Below are 25,962 nucleotides of genomic sequence, written 5' to 3' on the forward strand. Positions count from 1 at the left end.
TCCTCAATGCTCATCAGAGCAAAATGGCTGAGTTTACTGTGATTCGTTGTCATACGTGGTCTGTTCTTCATCAGCTGAAATTGATCCAACAAATAAACTAAATGCTTTTCCTTCGTCTTTAAAGCAACTATGTTTATTCTTCCTTTGAATAATGTGAAGGCCCTTGTTTGTGGAGGCTTCTAGACAGCTTCCTTTGGTTAATCCGTCCCTGCTCCTGAGAGGAACTACTGTAGCATCAAGTGATGTTATAGTAGGTGAGATAAAAGTGGGTAATTCACTTGAGAAACGTTCAAATGAATTACCTCAAATATATATTATAGAGTATACAAGATATTGCAACATGGGGCAAAATGTTGCTGAATCTTCAAATGCGATGATGTTTTATAAACCTTCGTACCTTACCGTAATAATTAAACAACCTTTTCAATGAAATCGAGCAGAGAATATATTGCATGAGACATTCGTTAATTATCTTGTTTTTATCTAGGTATTTTGAATTATATCGCATGTAATAAATCGTTTGACAATGTTACAGAACACTGCATGTGTTATAACATTGAGGGTGTTACAGCACAATGCACGGTTCAAACGATAAGCTTTCCGCGAGTCTTATAATCTTCAAAGAGTTGTTCACTTAACATACATGTTCAGTCATGTACAGTGTCGAGCGTACGGACAGTGAAAGAACGCGAACTCTGGCAGTGGTATGTGCTAAACAATTGTTTTTTCCATTAAACAAATAACTCCTTCTTCAGTCTTTTTAGGTACAAGAGATGAAGATCAGGAAGAAGATAGAGGAGTACGTTATTATTTTTCCTGTCCTTATCTTAACTTGTTTTTAGATTTTTCGTTTAGATGAGGAGGAGGCTGATGAAAAGTAGAGGAGGATGCTGACGGAGAGACAAGAAGGATGCAGATGAAGAGACGAGGATGCAGATGAAGAGAAAAGGAGGATGCAGATGAAGAGACGAGGATGCAGATAAAGAGAAAAGGAGGATGCAGATGAAGGGACGAGGAGGATGAAAATGAATGGACAAGGAGGATCAAGAACGGACAAGGAGGATCAAGAAGGATATAGAGAAGTATGTTACTTTTTCCTGTCATAATAACTTGATTTTTACGTACTTCGTTTAGATGAGGATGCTAATGCAGAAACGAGGAGGATGCAGATGAAGAGAGGAAGATGCCGATGAAGGGAGGATGCAGATGAAGAGAGGAGGATACCGATGAAGAGAGGAGGATGCAGATGGAGAGAGCAGATGAAGAGACGAGGACGATGCAGATGGAGAGAGGATGCAGATGGAGAGAGGATGCAGATGGAGAGAGGATGCAGATGGAGAGAGGATGCAGATGAAGAGGAGAGGATACCGATGAAGAGACGACGAGGATGCAGATGAAGAGACGAGGAGGATGCAGATGAAGTGACGAGGAATTCAAGTGAATTATCTCGATTATATATCATAGAATATTTGTATATTAATATATAATTGAGGTAAGTCATTTGATATTGCAACATGCGGGCAGAATGTTGCAAAATCTTTAAACTCGATAGTCTTTTATAAACCTTAGTGCCTTACCGTAATAATCAAACAACCTTTTGGATGAAATCGACAAGATTTGAGTAGAGAATATATTGCATGAGACATTCGTTAATTATCTTGTTTTTATCTAGGTATTTTTGAATTATATCGCATGTAATAAATCGTTTGACAATGTTACAGAACACTGCATGTGTTGTAACATTGAGGGGTGTCACAGCACAATGCAAGGTTCAAACGATAAGCTTTCCGCGAGTGTTATAATCTTCAAAGAGTTGTTCACTTAACATACATGTTCAATCATGTACAGTCGTGGATATCGATGTTTTAGCATGATAGAACTATAACAATGTGAAAGCACGATCTCCATAATCACTTGCTATGATTTTCATTCAACAATTTTTGTTGCATTTATGTGGACATGTCGGGCTTACGGATAATAAAAAACACGAACCCTAACAGTGGTATGTGCTTACAATTGTTTGCTTCCATCAAACAAATAACTTCTTCTTCAGTCTATTTTTAGGCACTAGAGACGATGATCAAGAAGAAGATAGAGAAGTATGTTCCCTGTCATAATCTTAACTTGATTTTAGATGTTTCGTTAAGATGAGGAGGATGCAGATGAAGATACAAGGAGGATGCAGATGGAGAGAGGAGGATGCAGATGGAGACGAGGAGGATGCAGATGAAAGAGACGATGGAGGATGAGGATGAAGAAGGATGCAGATGAAAGGAGGAGGATGCAGATGAAGAGACAAGAGGATGCAGATGAAGACAAGGAGGATGCAGATGAAGACAAGAGGATGCAGATGAAGACGAGGAGGATGCAGATGAAGAGACAGGAAGGATGGATGACGAGGATGCAGATGAAGAGACAAGAAGGATGCAGATGAAGACGAAGGATGCAGATGGAAGACAAGGATGCAGATGAAGAGGACGGGGATGAGACAAAGAGACAAAGAAGAGGATGCAGATGAAGAGAAGGATGATGAGAGATGATGGATGAGACGAGGATGGATCGAGATGAGAATGGAGGAATGAAGGATGGAGAATGAGGATGGAAGAGGGAAGATGGGAAGAATGAGGAGGATCATGGGAGAGATGGATGGCGAGAAAGATGAGGAGATGTGAGAAAAGGATGCAGATGGAAAGACAAGGAAGATGCAGATGGAGAGACGGATGCATGAAGAGACGAGAAGGATTCAGATGGAAAGGCGAGAAAGGATGCAGATGGAAAGAAGAGGAGGATGCAGATGGAAAGAAGAGGAGGATGCAAATGGAAAGACGAGGAGGATGCAGATGGAAAGACAAGGAAGATGCAGATGGAAAGACGAGAAGGATGCACATGAAGAGACGAGAAGGATGCACATGAAGAGACGAGAAGGATGCACATGAAGAGACGAGAAGGATGCACATGAAGAGACGAGGAATTTAAATCAATTACCTCAATTATATATTACAGAATTGTATATTCTGTAATATATAATTGAGGTAATTAAGTTAATATTTGCAACATGCGGGCAGAGTGTTGCAAAATCTTTATAAACCTTAGTGCCTTACCGAAATAATTAAACAACCTTTTGGATGAAATCGAAAAGAGTTGAGCAGAGAATATATTGCATGAGACATTCGTTAATTATCTTGTTTTTATCTAGGTATTTTGAATTATATCGCATGTAATAAATCGTTTGACAATGTTACAGAACACTGCATGTGTTATAACATTGAGGGGTGTTATAACACAATGCACGGTTCAAACGATAAGCTTTCCGCGAGTCTTATAATCTTCAAAGAGTTGTTCACTTAACATACATGTTCAATCATGTACAGTCATGGATATCAATGTTTTAGCATGATAAAACTATTACAATGCGAAAGCACGATCTCCATAATCACTTGCCATGATATTGTTGTTGCATTTTATAGACATGTCGAGCGTACGGACAGTGAAAGAACGCGAACTCTGGCAGTGGTGGGTGCTTACAATTGTTTGTTTCCATCAAACAAATAACTTCTTCTTCAGTCTTTTTTTAGGTACAAGAGATGAAGATCAAGAAGAAGATAGAGAGGAGTACGTTATTTTTTCCTGTCCTAATCTTAACTTGTTTTTAGATTTTTCGTTTAGATGAGGAGGAGGCTGATGAAAAGAAGAGGATGCTGACGGAGAGACGAGGAAGATGCTGACGGAGCTACGAGGAGGATGCTGATGGTGCTACGAAGAGGATGCTGATGGTCCTGCGAGGAGAATGCTGATGGTCCTGCGAGGAGGATGCTGATGGTCCTACGAGGAGGATGCTGATGGCGCTACGAGGGGGATGCTGATGGCGCTACGAGGAGGATGCTGATGGCGCTACGAGGAGGATGCTGATGGTGCTACGAGGAGGATGCTGATGGTGCTACGAGGAGGATGCTGATGGTGCTACGAGGAGGATGCTGATGACGAGATGCTGATGGAGCGAGAGATGCTGATGGAGCGACGAAGAGGATGCTGATGGTCTGAGGAGGATGCTGATGGTCCTACGAGGAGGATGCTGATGGCGCTCCGAGGAGGATGCTGATGGCGTTACGAGGTGGATGCGTATGAAGCAACGAAGAGGATGCTGATGGAGCGACGAAGAGGATGCTGATGGAGCGACGAAGAGGATGCTGATGGAGCGACGAAGAGGATGCTGACGGAGAGACGGGAAGCATGCTGATGGAAAACAAGATGAAAAACAAGATGAGGTATAAAAATTTTTTTATTTGTTTCACTGACTTGTAGCTTAGTGACTTCAGTCTTTTTTCAGGTTTATGTGTTTGTTTTTATTGTGTCGCTAATTTGTTCTTTGGCTATCTTTTAGATTTTTAAGAAATCTTGGATTTTGAGAGAGCATATATACTCTGTTGAATTCGGCGTATTCTTACTAAGTCAGAGAGTTCCCTCGCTCTCTGACTTAGAAAACGAATTTTGTGGTAAAGTATTTCAAAGTAGGCTCCTGCCACCTATTTTGGAATAATGTTGTACAAATTTCTATTAAGTAATGATTTTAGAATAATAATGTTGTTTGAAAAGCATTTATGCCGTGATGAATAAATAACATCCATCGGTAGTTTTGAAACGACTGTCAGCTTAAAATATGCATATGTATTTAAATTAAACATGGTCACCATGCCAGCAAGTGTCAGCGTTTGATAAATGTTTTCGAAATACGCTTTTCAATGCAATATGGAAATTTGTCATCATAACGTGCACAAAATCGCTGTTTCGTAATAATATATACGCAATTTTAACAAATATTTAATGATGTTTGGGGCTGTTTTCATTCAACCGTAGCTATAGTGTGTTTTCTTTGACGTCATATAAGCCATGTTGGGAGAGTACATGAGAGTGTCGAAGCTCAGCAAAGCATAAAATTAGCAGAAATTCTTTTCACTGTATGGAATTTTGCCCCAACATGGTAACTGATGAAAACAATTTAGAGGAAGAAATCATTAAGGTGTAAAATGATTTTTTCATCAGCTGGCAATCCATTTGGGACTTTTCACAGTATTTTTAATTCACGAAAATTTACATAAAACGTACAAAATGACATACCTCGCAACAAGTATAAAACATGTGAAAATTGATCATCAAATTTACTGGCATTTCCCCAGCATAGTAGCGGCATCTTCTTTCATGTTTAGAGATTATTTTACACCTCAATGTTTTCTACTCTCATGTCCTTAGACCCAAAAAAAAAATTTACATCTGTAATGTAATGTATGATAAACTTAAGAATAAATTTAAGAGAAAGGAACTTCTGAAACGACTTCAAGTAATATGTAAGTTTTAACAAGTAAAAATGTTCGTACAATAAATGATAAAAAACAATCTCCAAACATTGTTTAAGATTTTTAGACATTAAGCTGGCTTGAAGACCACTGTTTTTTGCAAAAAATTCGGCAATTTCGCCTCCGTACCTTCAATGGCGGCGCTCATGCAGGCTTCAAAGATGGCGTCCAATTTAGCCTTCCAGTTGTTGTAGAGTTCACTGGGTTTAAATAAGGTCGAGATAGATAGTTCACTATACCACGACGAAAAATTGCATGTAATTTACAAACTCTTGGCGTCACGTTCATTTGCTATAATAAAATTTACAATAAATATTTTTTTATTATTGATTGAACTATGGACGAATAAGAAAATTCATATCTAGAAATGACATGAATGAAAGGCAAAAGTAAATAAAAAATGTGACTATTTTTGACCAATGACATTAGGATGTTGATAGTGGTTACAATGGATGATAGTGGATAATTATAGACATGCTTTCAAAATGGCGTATGCTGAACAATTTTATTTTCAGTCAACTTGGAGCACACTTAATCATTTTATGGCAAGAATAGGTAAATGTTGGCTGAACTGTATAAAATAAGGCGTTCAAGGATGCAATTCGGAAGCGTAAAAAAAGACTTGAGGCATATGCAAGAGAACTATCTTCACGTAGCAGACTGACATTTGTGGTGAATTCACTGAATTGCTCTGGAAGCTAACAGTTATTGGTTGTTATTCTGGCTATGTGAAACCAATCTATCTGCATGAGTTCTATCATGATTTTAAACAGCAAATCGATGCGTTGCGTATGAGTTGTATCGACCAGCTTACTACACAGTCAACACTTCACCAATTTGGAATTTGAAACATTTTGGTGATAAGAATTTTATACCGACGTATCCCTGCGATAAAAAGACTCACAAGAAAAACTGTTTTGTTCAGAGTAAGGTAAAAATATTTTACTCTCTGATTGCCTAAATATTCTTTGAGTATTTAAAACTGGCTCATATAAGACCATACATGTATGTAGTTAATGGGATCTACATTTTAGCTAGCGTGTGCAATATTTTTATAAGTAAAACGATGCACGGTAGTGAGGTAACTTAGTGATTAAATGTACTTGAAAGCCGAGGGAGATTTTGTAGTAAAAGTCACAAGACTTGTAGCACCGAGGGACTTTAGCTAACCTGCCAGGGCTTTCAAGTGCATTTGATTGCCAAAATGTTTTAGTCAGTGCTTCACACACTGTTTATAAATTTGGATCTGCAGCTATTATTACCTAAGTGAAGATCTATTGATTGTCATGCTTTATTTTATCTCCATGTTTTTTATATTTTCACCATCATAAGTTGAACATTTGAGTTACCTTGCATGAGTCGTTTTACTTAAAATATGTTCTTTAACAATTTTGGTTCATCATTGTTTTTGTTTTCTTGTAATTGATTTTATTTAGTATTTGTTAATATTGCAACTAAAATATTAACTCGTTTCAGTCTCCGCTTGCTGAAATCAAGATGGCTTCTAACCTTGAACATTTCAAACATTACAACTCAATGGTTGAAACCATTGAACTATTTAATCAAGTTACATTTGTTTCATCGTGTGCAATTCCTCTTTATGGATATCAAAGATATAGACAGTTATTCAAGAATGAAATAAAATATAGAATGTTTTCATTTGTTGATTTGACATACAGATTGGTTTGTTTACCTCCCAAAAAGGGAGGAAATTTGTTCACAGCGAACATAAATGCAGTCTTTACAATGTTTTTTAGCTGTCTTGTCATAAATATCGAAAATGTTTAATGATTGATAATATTTTTAATTGTTTAACTAAATGAGTTTGTTTTATGCTTCATTAGAAACTGATGGAAGCTTTGAATAATTTTGGTCAAAACGGCAGATAAATCCTGGGGATGGGGATGAAGCTTTCTATGTTTACAGATGTATACCATTGTGAATTTATAATTTCATTGCTATCACAATTTATAGATTAATATAAAAATTTTGATGCTATGAGATGGTCTCATCAATGTGCAACAATTGAACTGGATTTCCAACTTCCTGAGAGATTCAACCTCACGCTAGGTAAGTTTTGCCAGTAAGCTTTTCGTTGAATAACCTCACTACGGTCTTGATACTTAATTTATTTAACCAACAGTGACATGATTATTTGTTTCTATAGAAACCTATTGTTATATATTTATATGCTTATATATACTATATACTTATATGCAGCCTGCTACATTGCTGAACACTGAAAGTCCCACCTGCATTCAAACTCGCATAAACAAACCCACCCATATAAGTATATAGTTACATTTAATATTGCAATGTTAACAGATAATTGCAATATAATAGTTAATAGTCCATGCATGTATCCCTGTGCATCCATCCCCATGTAAATATCATTGATAATGGCTCACAAACATATGTAAGCCTGTGTATTATAGTCAGAGGATTACGGCACAGTTTAAGTTTCCATGAAATTGTAGATCTTTACAAATTGTAACAATTTAGTAATTTATCAATATTCTATTACTCTATTGACAGTGGTGAAGGAGATATAAAATTACATCCTGTTATTATTCATCGAGCTATTGTAGGTTCAGTTGAAAAATGATTGCTATTCTTGCTGAAAGCTTTGGTGGAAAATGGTGAGTGTTTTCTTGGCTCATGCCAGAGCTTAAAGCAAATGAAATGTCCTTAAAATGTTAAATTAAAATGATACAAAGTTTCTTAATTGTTTGGAAATTTTTTATCATTTTTACTCTACTTTACTTTATTTCAAAATTTTGACGCACTGCATTTTCTGTTATTTTCTAGGATTTTATGGCTTTCTCCCCATCAAGTTGTAGTAATTCCTGTCAGTAGTAAATATGATGATTATGCCGAACCGGTAAATTTAATTTGGTAAGCCTTAGATCGAACTTGCACAGGCTAATGCAAACTCAGCTATGGACAAATTGTTGCTATTTTATGAATTGGAATTTTTGTCCTTTTTTTATTGACATTTTGGTCATGTTTAGATTCAAAAGAAGTTCCATGCAGCTGGTTATCGTGTTGATACAGACTTGGATCACGGATCAACACTAAATAAGAAAGTTCGCAATGCACAACTTTCACAGTACAACTTCATTCTTGGTATGAATAAGTCTTTTAAATTATTTTTATTTACTGTACAAATAAATAGAAATTAAAATGGTTTGGAACCACTGTTGGTGTTCAGAGTTTACTGACGTTTCCACAACATTAGTCAGGTTCGCCGTATTTGTTCTCTAGACGTCATGACAGAGAGGAAAATATGTGGATGTTTTAGTTTGTGTGGTATACTTATTAATTGTTCGCTTGTAAGCCGTTTATAAGGTGCTGATATTTGTATTCTGTTCAATGATTTTTGTTTTGAGTTTGTTAACCTACTTTCTAACGTAAGTCGTTGTCTATAGTCAGTGCTGTTTGTAATGTTGTGCATTGTGATGCTCACTTGTCAGTACTCGTTGTTCTTGGTAGTCAGTTGATGTGCGAGTTGTAAAATGTAAGGTATTATCGTTTGCTGTTGTTGGATTGTTTGTTGTTTGTGTTTGTTTGTTTTGTGTTCATTGTCTTTTAAGTGTTGTCTATTTTAAAAGCAAAATAGATGTTCATTTTATTACTAAATGCGATTGGTTAAATGGTTTTATGTTGTTTTTAAACAGTTGTTGGTGAAAAGAGACGGTCTCAGACACGGTCAACGTCAGAACACGTGACAACAAAGTACTCGGTGAAAAATCGGTCATGGCCGTGATCGAACGCTTGCGAGATTTAGTCAGCTCACGAAGTCTGACAAGCGAAGATTTTGAAGTAAAACAACATTTTATGGTAAAGATAAAATGAATTTACTCACAAAAATAAATTTGAATGTAAATCCCATGATGCGTCGCAATTATAGAAAAATAGGTACGCGTACATGCCACTGGTCACTGGCAAACTGGCGGCATTGGTCACTAATACTTTATCAGTGGTGGTAATATTGATTTTATCGTGGTGGTAAATTCTTCCATTGGTAATTTATGGCGATAACCATCAGCAACTTTTCAACTTTTACCATCAAGTTTTCACTCAAACGAGATCGCTTCTCTTTCATATTTTGGCTTGTTTCTTGAGCTAGTAGGAGGCTGTGTGCGTTGATACAAGAAAAACTTTGTTGTGCAGAGGAAGGTAAAGATATTTTAACTATATATTTATGTAGTATACTACAGCGATGAAACAAACCTTGGTTACAGTGCACATAAATGGGTGTGGACATTTGGTGTGGAAGATCGAACATCTGTCTAGAATTTTGTGGTGTTGTATGCTATTAACTATATGCCACACTTACAAACATTTCATATGTCAGCTGCAAGACCCGTAACAGACTGTGACAAATTTTTGTTTGGTGAAATATCCATTTGAGAAATGCTTGCAAGAATATGGGCTACAAGATTACAAGAATAAAATGCGGATTTGAAACGAAAGATTAGAATGCACATTGAACTCCAAAAACAATAGGAAGTAGGCTTTATAATGTGACTACAATTGACTACAGTTCATACATTGGTTCAATGGTTAGGGTATGGATTAGGTCAGGGTTAGATTATGGTTAGTGTAAGTGTTAAGGTTAGGGTTAGAATTGTTTAAAAGTTTCTTATAAACGTAGAATTAGTCAAACTCATCAACACTTTGTTATGCCCCTCGTAATATCCGTGACAATGTTAAAGATGTTTTTATTTCTCTTCATAACTTTGTGTCTGCATATTTTCTACATAAACAAACTGCTTTAATATTTATGACAGATATTATAATTCGTAGATCGAGGTAGAAGAACTGCTTGAAAATGAAACTTCCAACATTGAAACAAAATCAAGCATGGCAGAAGAGAAACAACGACGCCAGGTTGAAGATAGCTTGATGAAATTGAACGTAGTTGAAGCACCTAGCATACGCTCGAGAGTTTTGGATGAGGACTCGTCAACCACTGAAAACATGAATGAGTCCAAGCATGTTTACGACGATAAAGGCTCTTGCGAGGTAGGCTGTTGCGACATATCGAATTATCGATAAATATCGGGGTTTTAAATATCGGTTTATCGATATTGGTTTTTCGGTATATCGATATATCGATGTACCGAAAATATCGAAAAATATGAAAATATTCGTTGTTACGATATATATAGTTATTATACATAGTTTTTAATTGTGTTTTGTTGGTTTTAATAGCTTTATAGCGGTTTTTAAATGGTTCTGTATACAATGTATTAGACAGACAATCTTGACCCAATCACACGTGCGGGGTAATTGTCGGCTAAGGTTCAATTTGATCTATTTATGAATCATTGCGAACAACACTACAAAAACCCCCGAAAAATATCCGAAAATATATCGTCATATCTATATTTTTTTCGAAGCGGGATTTATCGAGCACAAAAGCGACGACACTTATCAATGGTGAAGGATTGTCCCTGTATGAAATATCTAAGTTATAAGATTCGGCTATGAAATGCACACTAAACGGCAAAATATGACGGAAAGTGGGTTTAGGAGGAAGGTATGCGAAATATGTTCTATCGTATGCCAGCAAAAACAATGTAAATTTCTTGAAACAACGAAAATATAAAAATTCAATCTCTGCCACGAATATTTGTTAATTTGTGCAAAATTGCCATTTGACCATAGCTGGTGTATGGTAATTTCCTCAGTAAATATTAAACTCATGTAAATTTTTCTCCCATGACCACCCTAAAAGTGAACTTTCGAAACACCATAAACACTACAGAATTGTTTGAAGATTGTTTTGGTGTCTGCTTATGAGAGGTTGTAAATAAGTTAATAGTAAGAGTATTGGCAGGGACCTAATAGCAGTGTCTGCTTTCGGGAGGTGTCCGTTAGTAGTAAAGTTCTGACTGATTTTGCTTATAGTTTCGTCTATAAAGTTTCTATAGGGTAACTAGTTTTTATAAATGAGAACAAGTAGTTGCGTTCTGTTTTTTGGCTTCTTCTGTGCTGCAGTGAGTGTTAATTCTGTTGAAAAGTGTTCGAATGTTGCTTATTTTGTGTTGTGTGGAATGATTACGGTTGAAATCAAGTATTTGGTCTGTAAGGGTATTTATGCCGTATACTTGTTTGTTTAGTCTTGTTGTGTTTTTTTGTCTTTAGTGAAGGTTATCTTCTTTGTAGTATTTTTATGGTGTGTAGCATTTGTCCAGTTTTGGCTTTCTTGACTATGGCAAAGATATCGTCTTTATATCTATTCCATAGTCTGTCTGTTTCATCTGTGCTGTTGGTGACTGATTGTGTTTCGAGGTTTTGCACGACAGCTTTTGCGAGGAAGGTGTATAGTGGTGACCCCATTGATTCGCTGAAAGTTGTCTATAGTATGAGTTTTAGAAGAAGAATTCAGTGGAGAGGCAAAGGTTGAGTAAGTCTAGGATTTTATTTGTCTAGTTGTGTTGTTTGGCTATGTCTAATGGTATGGATGTGAAGAGTGATGTCACATTGTAATTAGATATCATGATTTTGTCTGGTCAATAGTTCATATGTATGTGATCCTGGAATTAAGAACAAGAATTGGAATGTACGACCTTTAAGAAAGTTTTTGAAAACATGGGAAAATACAATTCACCAATCAAGTGAGTTCAATAAGTGGGAAATAAACGCATGAACAATCTTTGAGATTTAGGTGCGTGAAATATAAGTTTTGGAATTTAAGTGCTTTAACTATAGTCTTTGGATGTTAGGTGCATGAACTATAGTCTTTGGGAGCTCTTTCATGAACTATAGTCCTTCGGAGTAAGGTGCATGAACTATAGTCTTTGGTAATTAGATACATTAACTATTTTCTTTGGTGTTAGTTGCATGAACTAAACTCTTTGGGAAATAGACGCATGATCTTATAGTCTTTGCGAGTTACGTGCGTGAAATATAGTCTTTGGGAGTTAGGTGTATGAACTATAGTCGTTCCGAGTTTAGGTGCATGAAGAAGAATTTTGGGAGTTTAGTCTTTGAAGTTGGGTGTGTGAAAGATATTCTTTGAAAGTTAAGTTTGTGAACTATAGTCTTTGGGAGTTAGGTACATGAACTATATTGTTAAGATGCACGAACAATATACATATATATAGATTTTATAGCCTTTAGGTGCATGAACTAAAGTCTTTGTGAAATAGACACATTAGCTATAGTCTTTGGGAGTTAGGTGCATGGAAAATTTAACTGTCTTTTCAGCATATGAAGTTACCCCACGATGACACACACACACTATGATCAAACGAAACATTTTTCTTGCGAGCGCTTTATTAGCGATTAGAACCGATGGAACTCGATTACCATTTCATTTATTTCAACGGTGTCATGAGATCGTTTAAGTCGCATGAACTATAGTATTATAGAAATAGACGCATGAACAGTCATTGCGAGTTAGCAAAATTACTTTGTGCTCAGCAGTTCGAAGTAGGTGGCAAACTACTTTGAAACAACTTCACAATTTGCTAAAATTCTAATTCAAATTATATAGCGGGGGGACAATCTAATTTCATAGAAAAAACCAATTGTAACTGAGCACGAATCTAATTAAACGACGACCTTTCCAATTATGAAAAGTAAATATACATGCGCGAAAGCGGAACGTATTCATAACGCTTCTTCTTGTTTATAGACCAATGTTTCCAGTTTGGTAAGAACTGATCTTAGTGACTCCTAGTGACTCCTCAGTACAACATTACGTAATTTTTATTTCAGTTGACGTATTCGTCGTGTTTTTTAAAGGCAACTTTTCAAACGAAGTTTGTGGAGTTGGGTCATCCTCCAGTTGGATGTTGCTCTCTAACTGTACCTAATTTATTTGGTCATTCACAGGTAAACGTGACTTGTTTATATTAAACGGAGAACTGGGCACTAGGTCATATTTTGCCATGTTATGTATTTGAGTTGTATCCACGCCTATTGATCACTTTATATAAACATTAAAATGTTTTCTTTTCTTGAACCTGAGAGGATGTGTTATGTTCTGAGGTGTTAAAAATTAACTGTGAGATTGAAAAGTAATTAAAACTACGAATAGCTTTATCTAAGTTCCCCAAAATTCTTTACTCCCTATCCCTAACCCCCCCCCCACCCACCTTAAAAAAAGTGTATCGTGAAGCATAATTGTTGTTTTTATAAAAGAACCGAGATGCTTTAAAAAAAATTCATTTTGTCTTACGGTGAATTTCCTTTAAATCAGGCAATGTCTGTTATTCTATGAAACACGAAACTCGACTGCGACATGGCAAAGGAACGCGGAATTGTCGCAGAAATTTTATCTTTCAAACATTTCGAGGAGGAGCTCAATTCACTTTTGGCGAGATCTTCACTAGTTTCTAGACAGGTTTGTGTGTCTATTTTTTACGAGGGAGAGAGATTGGGCACTATTGGAAAGGAGAGGAAGGGGGTGGGCGGAGCTTAGCAACTAGAGAGAGGACACGGGACCTTTGAAAATGCAATAGATTTCTATTGTTATTCATGGACGTTCACGTCGAAGATGATGAAAACATTTACAGTTTCGAACTTTGAAAAAAATCCCATGTCAGCAAATAGTAAAGCAGCATATTTAATATTGTAGTGCCTTCGAGAAACAGACGTTGATGGTCAACGGTAATATACAAGAACTTGAGGATAAAAATCACGAGGAACGCGATTTGTTTCAAAAGTACATCAGCAACATGGCATCGTAAGAAGATGGTGGACGAGCTTACAGGAATGGCTTACCATCCAGGTATACTTGCGATCGGACTTATAGCGCGTGCAAATATTTGTTGTACATATAGGATATTGTGTCCCCCAATGATCCGTTTGTAACCTTTACGCAGCGGAATTTGTAGCGTTGTTGGTGTAAATCATTCGTAACTTGAGTTGAATAACAAAACATATTCGTTCATTTAACCACGATTTTTAAAATCTTTACTTTGGAGGAAAAATTGCGTTTTGAATCAAGTTCCAAAACATAGCAAAAACTTTGCTGGAAAATTTCGAACACTCGTTCTGTATCGTTCAAGTCATTGAGACTTCAGTGTTTACTGCTGGCGTAACGGACTTCTTAGTCGCGATAACCTTATTTTCTTGCGCATTTGTTGAAAATTGATGCAGTTGTTTAAAAATAAGTGTCATTAATTAACATGTTGTCACGTGACATCAAGTAGATGTTTGCGCAGATGCTTTTGTACGCTTAACACTTTGGTGGAAATGGTTTTTATCAAACTGGATAACATACACAGAAAGAAAATGCATCGAACATTTCATAAACCAGAATCAACTTAATGTTTCAACTACATTTTTGATTTGCGTTGTAAAAGTCATCACTGCTTGCGCGCATTCCTCCGAGAGCCATTTTGAGCAAGCACTTCGCATTCTTTATTATTCACATCGTGAAGTTTCTCCAGCTCAACTGAGCAACATAATTTCTTGGACAATGAGAGCGACTGCAATGGAGAGAAGCATTGTATGGTTAAATGAAACGAAGCAATAACGGTAAAGTCCAGATTTGTGCTACCTTCGGCGGCAACGCAGCCATGTATTTCATTCTGTTGTTGATTTCTTTTTCAATTTCGGCTTGAGGAATAACTTCTGTTACCAAACCGTAGTTACAAGCTTCGACCGCAGTCAGTTTCTTTTCCAACGAGTAACATCTCATTCGCCTGAGTGCAAATTAATAAGAAATGTGTGACAATCATACCTTACCTTTTAACTGCATTAAGATAACAATACCTTGTTAAAAATTGAGTTAACTAAGCAAAAAGAACAGGGCTCAAAATAACGGCCAGGCAACGGACAATGATTTTCAAAAATACCTATGTATCGGTAACATTTTCAGTTTTCCCATAATAATTTATTATTCGGCTTTCCTTTCAATATGTTTTTGCAATATTGAGCGTCAATTTTTTACATAAGTAAAAACTATGCTTTCTCTAGTAAGTATATGCTGGCTAGGGGCTTGTTGCATTGAAGGTTACGATTCCGTTCTCGTAAAGTGTGTCGTGGTCAGCTTTGGGTAATGAGGATTTCAATATTATAATGAGACCGTGCGTAGTGATGTCGGAAGCGCTTAGTTAAAAGAGTTGATTATATAGTTAAAAGAGTTGATTGGTTTCTCTGACATAACACTTTTCTTATTGCTGCATGAAGACAAACCTGTTTAAATAATTATAATGTAGGTGAAGATTTTTAGCATGTTGTATAATTGTTATTGTACAGTCATTATTTATAATATTATGGCCTTGTGTAATGTATGTCAAGAAGAACATATTAATTCTCAAAAATGCTAACCTTCTTGCACTATTTTCTCTTGTGTCCTTACAAATTACTAGTACCTATACTAATTTTTTCTAGGTTCAAACAACTTGACAAACTTTTGAATTTTACATTATGCCTTTGAATTTTTCTTTTTGTCTTTTGGTAAAAAATATCAGTGAATGACTTAAAAAATCAAGTTTTCTAAAATAGTATTTTGTACAAAGAAACTATACATAATTAGAAAAGTCTCATGTTGAAGACAGATATCACTTCTTTTACTACATTGCTACTAAATGATATCGTTTAAATGATATCGTAATTCTTCAAAAGACATAAAAAGTTCTATGCCATCAATTTTGCTTCTTACACATTCAACTTCATTGCAACCAATGCATCTTATGTGAATTTTAATCACCTGAAATTGAAAAACGTATGGATTTTGACAGATGATGCAGTACTATATTTAATGTTTCATGCATGTCATCATTAGCTTTTCTTGAGCAAATATTTCAAGGTAGGAGCATAATTTGGCATATTATTGAACAAAGTAGTTTTTATCTTGATTTTGATGTACTAACCTGTTTACTATAACAAACAATTCACTTACAGAAACACCCGATGGCATTTATAAAACTTTTAGCATAAAGCAAACCCTTAAACACCATCATCATGATTGTTCATAATCTGTCAAATTGTCCAGGCTAGCTGTTTAATACAGGTATTTTTTATTGTACGACATGCACCAAAAAGTTCATTAATTAATCCTGCACTGCATTTGATTTCAATACAGCTCTGTTCTTAATATTTGCTTCATGTTTTCAGAAAAATATCATGAAAAAATCCTCTATTTCTTGGAGGTAAAGTCAGTTGAAACAAGGAGTTTTAAGACATGCGTATCTCGATAAGAATTGGTTGCTTTGCCTCGTCTGGCAAGCGATTAAGTAAAGAACAAATAAGACTGGATATACATAACTTAAATTATAACTTAGAAGTAAAAACATTCACAAAATATATACCATCACACTTCAAGTATTGACTTAAAACAAAACACTGAACACTTTAAATGGTAAACAATCTTACGTTGCTCACCGGTGTCATGAAATGTTTTCTTTTCTGGCATTACTTCAGCATCCGTACACCAAACAAGTTTGCAGCATGTTTTAAAATAAAATTTCTAAAGTTTTGTGCTTCGCATTGAAATTTTATATAATCGCAATTGTGGTTGTCAAATCCGGGTGGGCGAAAAAAATTTCATTTTATGAGCCCGCGTCTTTCCGCTGACTTTGACAACCAAAATCCGCCATGTTTTTGACCACGCGGCCGCGCGCTAATAATTTATAGTAATTTGGTTGACGTTTCCCCTCCAGTTATTATAGAGCTCAATGTTCGTACCTCTTTCCAAAGATCATGGGTTATGCAAAGGACGTCACATCTACTATCTGTCCCAGTCCACTTTCAATTAACCCTGTCATATTGATGCTGGACGAAAGTTGGTTTCTTGTTTAACATCCTCCTAACACCATTAACCTCCTCCTTTAACATCCTCGTTTAAATTCAAAACTCTTTTCATCATCACAGCATGAATGCCGTCAATTTAAAAATTCATATAACAAACGTCCTCGACCCATTCTTTGGTTCTCAAAATAACGGCCGAAATGTTTTCGTTCAAGACGAAAGGTCAATTTCATTTTGGCTTGGTCAAAGTCAGTTTTTGTATCGTCACATTAATATACATAATTTTTGTCAATAATGTGAAAAAACATTCTTAACTAAGCGCTTCTGACATCACTACGCATGGTCTCACTATAATATTGAAATCCTCGTTACGCAAAGCATAAAAATCTATTGTATTTAATTATTGGTGGATGCCCTTTCTTTGTTTGTTATTCCCTTAAGACACACATGAAAACCAAGAATTGCTGTTTTCAAAACTATTATTAATGTTCGCCTGATAAGATGAAGACAAGAAAGAGCGACACGCGGCTTTCGCTGAAAAACGTGGAAAGTATATTTGGAATGTGAGTTATATTGACGTCGGACATTTCTCGTTTTGCTTCTTTTGTAACATTACTCCTTTTACATTTAGGCAAGGTCAAAATTCGTTCGTTGAATTTTGGTGAAGAAGCCATTATCAATGAAATTGAAAGCGATGTGGTAAGTTTATGTTATTTTTCTATATCTTTAGATGATTCTTGGCTCGATGTTTTTCTTCAATCATATTTAGCAGATATAATCACCAACAACTTGATTTTCACGTTTGCTAGCTTCAGGAATACGTCTAAAAAGATATTGTGATAAAAGTCATCTCATAAAAATCTATTGTATTTAATTATTGTTGGTGGAAGATTTTCTTCGACATTTCCACCGGCTGCTGGTTCAGTTCATTAAAAGTTCCGTTTATTCAAAACCATTTGAAATATGCAACAAAGGACAAATACTCTGCAGCAAGGGAACGCATCTCGCAAGAAGCCGCAAGTCTCTCATCAATTTTCATTCAATTGCTTCAAGGTAGTACAATCATTGCGATTATTTAAGCCTCAATAAATAGATTTATAGAGTAATAATATTACTTTAAAACAAGAAATTCTCATTGTAGTTTTGTCAACGCCACAAACGAAGATAATGTTTACGAAGCTGAAAGCCACATGTTGTATGTACTTTGCTCATTATTACTTATTTACTAGGAGTTACTATCGCAAGGGAAGTGCTGCCCCTCCACCAAGTAAGGTAAAACAGTTTGGAAACTGCTATTGCGTGTTTTCCATCATTTATCATCTGCCATAAACAATACAATAATGAATGGTAAAATAAAAATACAGCAAGAAACCGCAACAACTCGTATACTTTGTCATTGCATAAAGACAAGCTAATTGTGTCATCTTTTATTTTCAAATTGTCATATAAATCAATTTATAGAAGTAGATGCAAGAAGTAACACTGTATGTATGTATAATTATGCTAATTTCAAAATGGGATAATTGGATGAACAGTTTTCAAAGCTCATTTTACAAAAATTTGCATATTGTCATTTAGAACTCGGCCAATAACAATTAAATCATGTTAACCGGAGCTTAAATTTGATTTTGTAAAATATGATTCTGTAAAAAGCCACATGGTTGATGTAAACATTGTGGACATTTGAACAGATTTTAACCTTGAAAAGTTTTTTAACTTTGAAAAGACATATGGTTCCTATTGAAAATGTTTCATATTTGTCAAAAGCTTAAAGTTTTGTTTGCTTAAATATTTTAAGACAATTCACAATTCTGATTTTGTTCTTTAGGTTGAAATAAAAACGGCATGATTTCTTGTTTGATTTGTGTCACTTTCTTTTAGACTGCTTTTGTGAAGCTCATTCGCCTTATTAATTGTAACCTGAGAGATAATTGTAACCTGAGTCTAGCGCAAATCAATTTTTTGCAATACAACCAATACAATATGATGCATGGTTTACTCGCCATGTTTAATCATGATCGTGACTAAAACACCACACGAGTACATACGAGTACATACGAGTAACACACGAGTACATACGAGTAACATACGAGTAACATACAAGTACATACGAGAAACATACAAGTACATACGAGTAACATACGAGTACATACGAGTGACATACGACTATTTTCTGGTCAACAAATGAGAAACAACACAATTTCTTCAATACATTGATATTTGCGTTTATTTTTCCTTGTATTTGTGTGGACTTTGGGGCAACCATTTGATGGATTTAAATGCTGAAAAGGTATTTTACTTTCATACTACATTCATTTGTATGTTTTAGTTGAATTTGTTATAGATATTTTGTCGATGCGATTTGCCAGTATTTGAGCGCTTTTGAAGCACTTTCACCTAGGAAATACATATTTATGAAAGCGATTATACATTCATTTTGACTCTGAAGATGACTACCGCTAAGGTTGTCGAAACGTCAGTCAACAACAACAAAACAGTCCGTCTCAGGACTATACGTAACAGTGCAACTCTCATTTAATTCAAATATATATAATGTAAATTTATTTCATGTAGCACGTTTTGAAAGCATTATTTATACGTTGTTTATTTAATCGCTTTCATAAATATGTATTTCCTAGGTGAAAGTGTTTCAAAAAGCGCTCAAATACTGGCAAATCGCATCGACAAAATATCTATAACAAATTCAACTAAAACATACAAATGAATGTAGTATAAAAGTAAAATACCTTTTCAGCATTTAAATCCATCAAATGGTTGCCCCAAAGTCCTCACAAATACAAGGAAAAATAAACGCAAATATCAATGTATTGAAGAAATTGTGTTGTTTCTCATTTGTTGACCAGAAAATAGTCGTATGTCACTCGTATGTACTCGTATGTTACTCGTAAGTACTTGTATGTTACTCGTATGTACTCGTATGTCACTCGTATGTACTCGTATGTTACTCGTATGTACTCGTGTGGTGTTTTAGTCACGATCGTTTAATCATAGCATTCCAATTTCTATCCAATCGGCATGCACAAACGACGCACAGTTCACCTTATATGGAGGTGAGTGCTTCAATGCTCAATCGATTCTCGTCAGTCATACGTTTTCATCATAAAATTAAAGGATAAATTCCTTGCCATTTTGAATGAAAACATTTTTTTGATTCTTTTAAATGTCTTCATTGTTTTGATTCTTTTGAGTTTTTAAAATGCTTTTTGATTAAAAGTATGATACGTTGTTTACTCAACCGAACAATCGTCCGCATGTTTACAAACGTAGAAACGGACAATATTATAAAACTGTAGTTTTGTTTCCATTATTTCCTTTATAACATTTTGATAGAACCTTTTTTCCGATGATTCTGTGCGACTGCGATAAAATCATGTATAGTTATCGGAAAGAGCAAACGTTTCATCATATTCATAATTCATATTTCATGGTTGAACTCGCACCATGCGTTTAAATTATTTTTGACGTTTTGTTAAATCCACACCGATATTTCAAGTAATAGTAAAAGCTCTAACGAAAATAAATACATGCTTACACTATATTTTGCTCACCGTCTGAGCATAGAGCGCAAGATAAAAAATGTGAACCGAGCTGGCTAAATACGGCACGGTGAATCGATTTCATGTGTTTTCGCCAAACGAGATATGTGTAATTGATGTCGGTAATCACTCGATTTTGGTATCTACTGTATAACGTTGTTTAGGCCGCATATCTATTCGGATTCCAGACATTTAAAATCAAAGAGAAACTGACAGGAGTTCCGAAAGGTTCTACCTTATTGTGATTGTTCTTCCCCTCATTCCGTAAAATCCCCGGAAATGTTAACAGACAGAACGACACAAATCGAGATTTTACCTCTATATAGGTCGAGTAGAGGAATGGGCCGAGACATGTCAAGATTAGTGTGCTGCCACGCTGATGCATGGCAGCAATTAGCGGAAAGCTAATCTGTTATGAATAGCGCAACTTACAAGATGCTTTATAATAACGAGAAAAATATAAATTTTGAACTGAAACTGAATGTGATCTTGAGAAACGTGTGAAGATGTTTATAGATCGTCACAAAGATTTCATGCGGTTTTCATGGCTTAATTAAAACATAATCTAAAACTGCTTGCTGTTCGCACACCGTTTTAAAAGATTATTGAGCAGTAAAAGAAAATTTATGGTTTACTGATTGAGAAAGACGATCTGTAAGGCTACTAATAACTTGCGGTTTCTCTTGCATAAAAGGGAATAAACAACTACAATTTTAAAAGTATAGTTTTTCACAGACGATTTTTTTATTGTGAAATATTCTGTCTAATGCGAAAAGTTGTCCATCCACAACAAAATTCGCGGTAAAAGAGATTAACCACATATCAATGCTTAATAAAAAGTGAACTTGGAAGATTAGAGAAAGCTGTTAAGGCGTGGCACGGATCGAAAATTTAAATTTTTTTTATGAATTCAAACTAGTGTAATGAATATGAATGAATTAGATTGGTTTTGCAATAAATTTAAATTGACGTTGCAGTTTTGCAGCAGCCCCATGGTGGCTGTTTCTTTTGTCTATATTACATGTGTTTTATAATAAAGTGAAAAGTGTCGTCGTCTCTACAGTTCGCATCATATCTATCAATTAAAGTAAATTTGGATTGTGAGATAATGACTTCCCACATGTCTCATTTTGCTTCCTTTGAACATAACACTTTTTATATTTAGTTTGATGAAGCAGCCATTGGCAATGAACTTTTAACATGCAATTGGCATAGAAGAAAGCGATCCGTTTTCAAACTGTGAATTTGTTAGTTTATGGAAAGTATTGGTGGTTTTCATATGCATCATGCTGATGGACTCCTTACAAAATAATATCATTGGATTCCCTTTGCTCTTAGGCGACATGGTGGATGCCCTTTCTTTGTTTGTTATTCCCTTGAGACACACATGAAAACCAAGAATTGCTGTTTTCAAAATTATAATTAATGTTTGCTTGATGAGGTGAAGACAACAAAGAGCGACTCGCAGTTTTGGCAGAAAAACGTGTAAAGTAAATTTGGAATGTGAGATATATTGACGTCGGACATTTCTCGTTTTGCTTCCTTTGCAACATAACGCTATTTATATTTCGGCAAGGTCACAATTCGTTTCTTGAAGTTTGGTGAAGAAGCCGTTTTTAATGAAAGCGATGTGGTAAGTTTATGTTATGTTTCTATATCTTTAGATGATTCTTGGCTCGATGTTTTTCTTCAATCATATTTAGCAGATATATTCACCAACAACTTGATTTTCACGTTTGCTAGCGTCAGGAATACGTTTAAAAAAGGTATTGCGATGAAAGTCATCTCATAAAATCTATTGTATTTAATTATTGGTACTTAGGTGTGTGAAATGTAATCTTTGGAGTTAGTGCATAAACTCTAGTTTTTGAGTATGAGGTGCATGAAATATAGTGTTTGCAAGCTAATTGTGTGAATTATAGTGTTTATGAGTTAGGGGCAGGAAGTATAGTGTTAGTGAGTTACGTGGATTCATTATAATATTTGTGATTTAGGGGCATAGACCATAACAGTCAGGAGTTATGTTCATGAACTCTAGTCTTATGGTGTTAAGCAGGGTGCGAATTAGTTGAGAAAAAACGGTGTGCAAATTTTTTCGACAAAAATTTTTCTCCAGAGGCATAATCAAATGATATCACAGTAATTATTATACTGCACTATTTACTAAATTAACATTTTTAGAACGTAATATTTTTATAACATTTTATCAACGTATACATTTTACAAGTTATCATGTTATAGTACACGACTAGTTACTTTCTGACGAGTCTTGGTCCGAAAATAAGAATGTTTGCTGCAGCTTGATGCCTCTGACGTATCGACTTTCTTCTTTCGCTTCTCTGGGTAAGCATGGCCTCCATATCCAATCCTTCGTTTCTTTTGTTCATACCACCGCTCTATTGCGGGAGCTGGATCATACTCTTCCACTGATGGACCCTCCTCACTAATTCGCTGACTGTCCAATCTTCCTCTTGACATTCTGTTACGTAGGTGTGGCTTTATTTTGGCCATTGTTGAGAACATTCGCTCAACCACAGCATTAGAGATGGGCGTAATTAATAACAGTTCCACAATGTTAAGAACGCTTAAAACTTTTCCTTACTAACTGGTGAAGAGAGAATGGCAGCCCAAACATCTAAGTATGGTATAGCTCTGCCATACGTCTCTGAATCAACAACTTAAGCCCACTCCATTCTTCTGTCAGCATCGTATCGTTCGACACATCCCATACGTTATGCTTCAAAAGCTGAATGAAGTGGTCGACAAGTAGCGTAACCGATTCGTCTCCATAGCTCACCAAATTAATTTCCTCACCTGGCCAAGACTGGGTGTCTATAATTGGACAAAGGTGTTTGTAAACTGGTGTCTCTTGAAGATCACTAAAGCGATTGCCCAAACAGAGGATAATCGCATCTATCCACTCTTGTCGTTGTCCAGCAGCTCCATTTAGTGCACGGGGATAATTTGTGAGCACAACACCTTGATACGAAATCTGGTTCTTGTCGTCACCAGTAGGTTTGCAATCCTTCCTAAATTTATCGAAAGTAGCTTTGCCAAATGTACTACCTTGAAGCTTGACCATAGTCCAGTCAAATTCCTTGATTCTCCTTAAAGCTTTAACTGGATCATTGTCGTCAGTTTGTAGTCCAAGAGACAAAACACGCAAAGGACTAATAATGTCCACAAAGATAGAAGCATACATTGGGAAACGAGCGTCTTTTCATTTAGCTAGGAATCCATTTATCTTCTGCTTTTGGGCATCAGGTGAAGTAGTTGCGGCCTACATCTGAAATGTACAGTTTCTCCATACATTTCAGCTAGTTTAATCAGCTCTCTCAGTTTCTTAGGTGACTTCTGGCACAGAAAACCATGTATGTCAACCAGTATGTCGACTGTTGACAGACTTTCCAGTCTCAAAGTGACGTCCTTTTCAATTTGACGACAATATGTCAACATGGCCAATTACATGGCCTAAGATTTTAAAAATTTTTTTTTCAATATATGTGATAGTAATTAATGAAAAAATATTTTTGCACATCGTTTGAAAAAGTGTTGTGCAATTACTTTCATTTTAGCCAAAACGATGTGCAAATTGCACATTGCACACCGTTAATTCGCAGCCTGGTGTTAAGTGCAGGAACTATAGTCTTTGGGAGTCAATGTAATATAATATGAAAGAAATGCATGAGATTTCATAATAAATTTATTTTGCTGATGCATTGTTACTTTGCATATCATTATTTCATATTTTCTCATATTGTACATCCCAGATGGATAGAGTTGTGAAAATCCCTTTACCACCTCTGTCATTCACTTCAATTACTCTTACTAGTTTTTTCATTGTTCATGTGTCATCGTGACTCATGGCCAAGAATGTTTTTTTTTGTAGTTTGGATTCTTTGTGGATGTCAGTTGTTTGTTCGTATAATGATGACGGGGCCCCATTATTATATGAGCCCACATGAAGGTGGTCAACTGGTACTCGCAGAAGATCAACTCTGCACTAAACATTCTTTATGTGATGATAGAACTGGGGTATTGAAGTGGTCCCTTTCGCCTTGCTCAAAGTTGCGTATATAAAGAAAGGAAGTAGCTACAAAAGATGGAAAAAGTTTGGTTATAGCCAACATCAACAATAGAAAAGGTTTTGTGATAAATGATTATATGCCTCTTGATTTATCGCTATTGTTCTTGTGAAAATCTCAATGGTTTTTATTGATCGTACTGATTTTTGGTTTGTTTATTGAATGGCACATTTATGCTGTTAATTGCATAGAGGTACAGATTGTTCAAATTGTGGTGTAGACTTGCAGTAAATACGACCTACGACTTCTTCTCACGTGTCCTAAACCTTTGATCGCTTCGGTAAACGGTCCAACAGCTGGATTTGGTCTTTCCCTTATCGCACTGTCTGATATAGTCTTTGCTTCAAAAAAAGGTAATTGTATTGAGTTAGTAAAATTATTCATCCTAGCTGGTCTGACTTCATCTGTGTTTTCAAGTGTTTAATTTCAGAGTTATATTTAATATGGAAAATAGCGATTGTCTCAAAAGAGTTTTTTGCGCATACCGTCACGTCACTAACATTTAAGTCATTTTTGAGAGTTTTGTGGAAAAAAGAAAGGAATTGATATAATTTTGAAAACAGCCAAACTTTCTTTAATATCATATGTCAAACATTTATTGAGTCGTTTTAAATTGGTCAATTTACTTCGCCAATGAATGCAATAAACACGTCAATAATACATTCAGACAAAAATCCCCAAAGTGAGAAAGTTTATTTGCTAACGGGGCGATATTAAACCTTGACGGGTTCAGTTTCCTTTACCCCCATACTTTCCTTTTTACGCACACCCCTTAATATAATTGAGTACTTTGTTCACCCCCAGTGACTCCCTCAGTACAACATTACGTAATTTTTATTTCAGTTGACATATTCCTCGTGTTTTTAAAGGGCAACTTTTCAAACGAAGTTTGTGGAGTGGGGTTATCCTTCAGTTGGATGTTGCTCTCTATCTTTACCTCATTTATTTAATCACTCACAGGCACATGTGACTTGTTTATATTAAACAGAGGCCTGGGCACAAGGTCATATTTTGAATCGTTAGGTATATGAGTTGTATCCACGCCTATTGATCACTTTATATAAAGCTTTTAATGTTTTCTTTTCTTGAACCTGAGAGGATGTGTTATGTTCTGAGGTGTTAAAAATTAACTGTGAGATTGAAAAGTTATTAAAACTACGAATAGCTTTATCTAAGTTCCCACAAAATGTTTTACTCCCTATCCCTACCCCCCCTCGCCTCAAACAAAGTGTATCGTGAAACATAATTGTTGTT

The 25,962-nt window shown here is 35.6% G+C and overlaps 4 long non-coding RNA genes across 6 annotated transcripts; all 4 read left to right on the top strand.

Annotated features, from left to right (window-relative positions):
• Positions 1 to 543: 543 nt before the first annotated feature.
• On the top strand, positions 544 to 3,751 carry LOC124459383. The gene is made up of 3 exons (XR_006953603.1): positions 544 to 704; positions 765 to 1,082; positions 3,468 to 3,751. It is a non-coding gene; the product is annotated as an uncharacterized LOC124459383 (long non-coding RNA).
• An 819-nt stretch (positions 3,752 to 4,570) lies between these two features.
• LOC124459385 lies at positions 4,571 to 18,504 on the top strand. 2 transcript variants are annotated; one of them, XR_006953604.1, is made up of 4 exons: positions 17,385 to 17,629; positions 17,698 to 17,765; positions 17,957 to 18,119; positions 18,208 to 18,504. It is a non-coding gene; the product is annotated as an uncharacterized LOC124459385 (long non-coding RNA). The 2 variants fall into 2 exon arrangements; XR_006953605.1 differs by lacking the exons at positions 17,385 to 17,629; positions 17,698 to 17,765 and adding an exon at positions 4,571 to 4,583.
• Positions 7,346 to 9,164, top strand: LOC124459378. The gene is made up of 4 exons (XR_006953593.1): positions 7,346 to 7,421; positions 8,160 to 8,246; positions 8,363 to 8,477; positions 9,029 to 9,164. It is a non-coding gene; the product is annotated as an uncharacterized LOC124459378 (long non-coding RNA).
• Positions 9,418 to 14,264, top strand: LOC124459382. 2 transcript variants are annotated; one of them, XR_006953602.1, is made up of 5 exons: positions 9,418 to 9,530; positions 10,161 to 10,379; positions 13,083 to 13,199; positions 13,567 to 13,710; positions 13,945 to 14,264. It is a non-coding gene; the product is annotated as an uncharacterized LOC124459382 (long non-coding RNA). The 2 variants fall into 2 exon arrangements; XR_006953601.1 differs by having other exon boundaries at positions 13,110 to 13,199.
• Positions 18,505 to 25,962: the final 7,458 nt, after the last annotated feature.

This window comes from Xenia sp. Carnegie-2017, unplaced genomic scaffold (assembly GCF_021976095.1).
Source record: "Xenia sp. Carnegie-2017 unplaced genomic scaffold, XeniaSp_v1 HiC_scaffold_9, whole genome shotgun sequence".
Lineage (NCBI taxonomy): Eukaryota > Metazoa > Cnidaria > Anthozoa > Malacalcyonacea > Xeniidae > Xenia > Xenia sp. Carnegie-2017.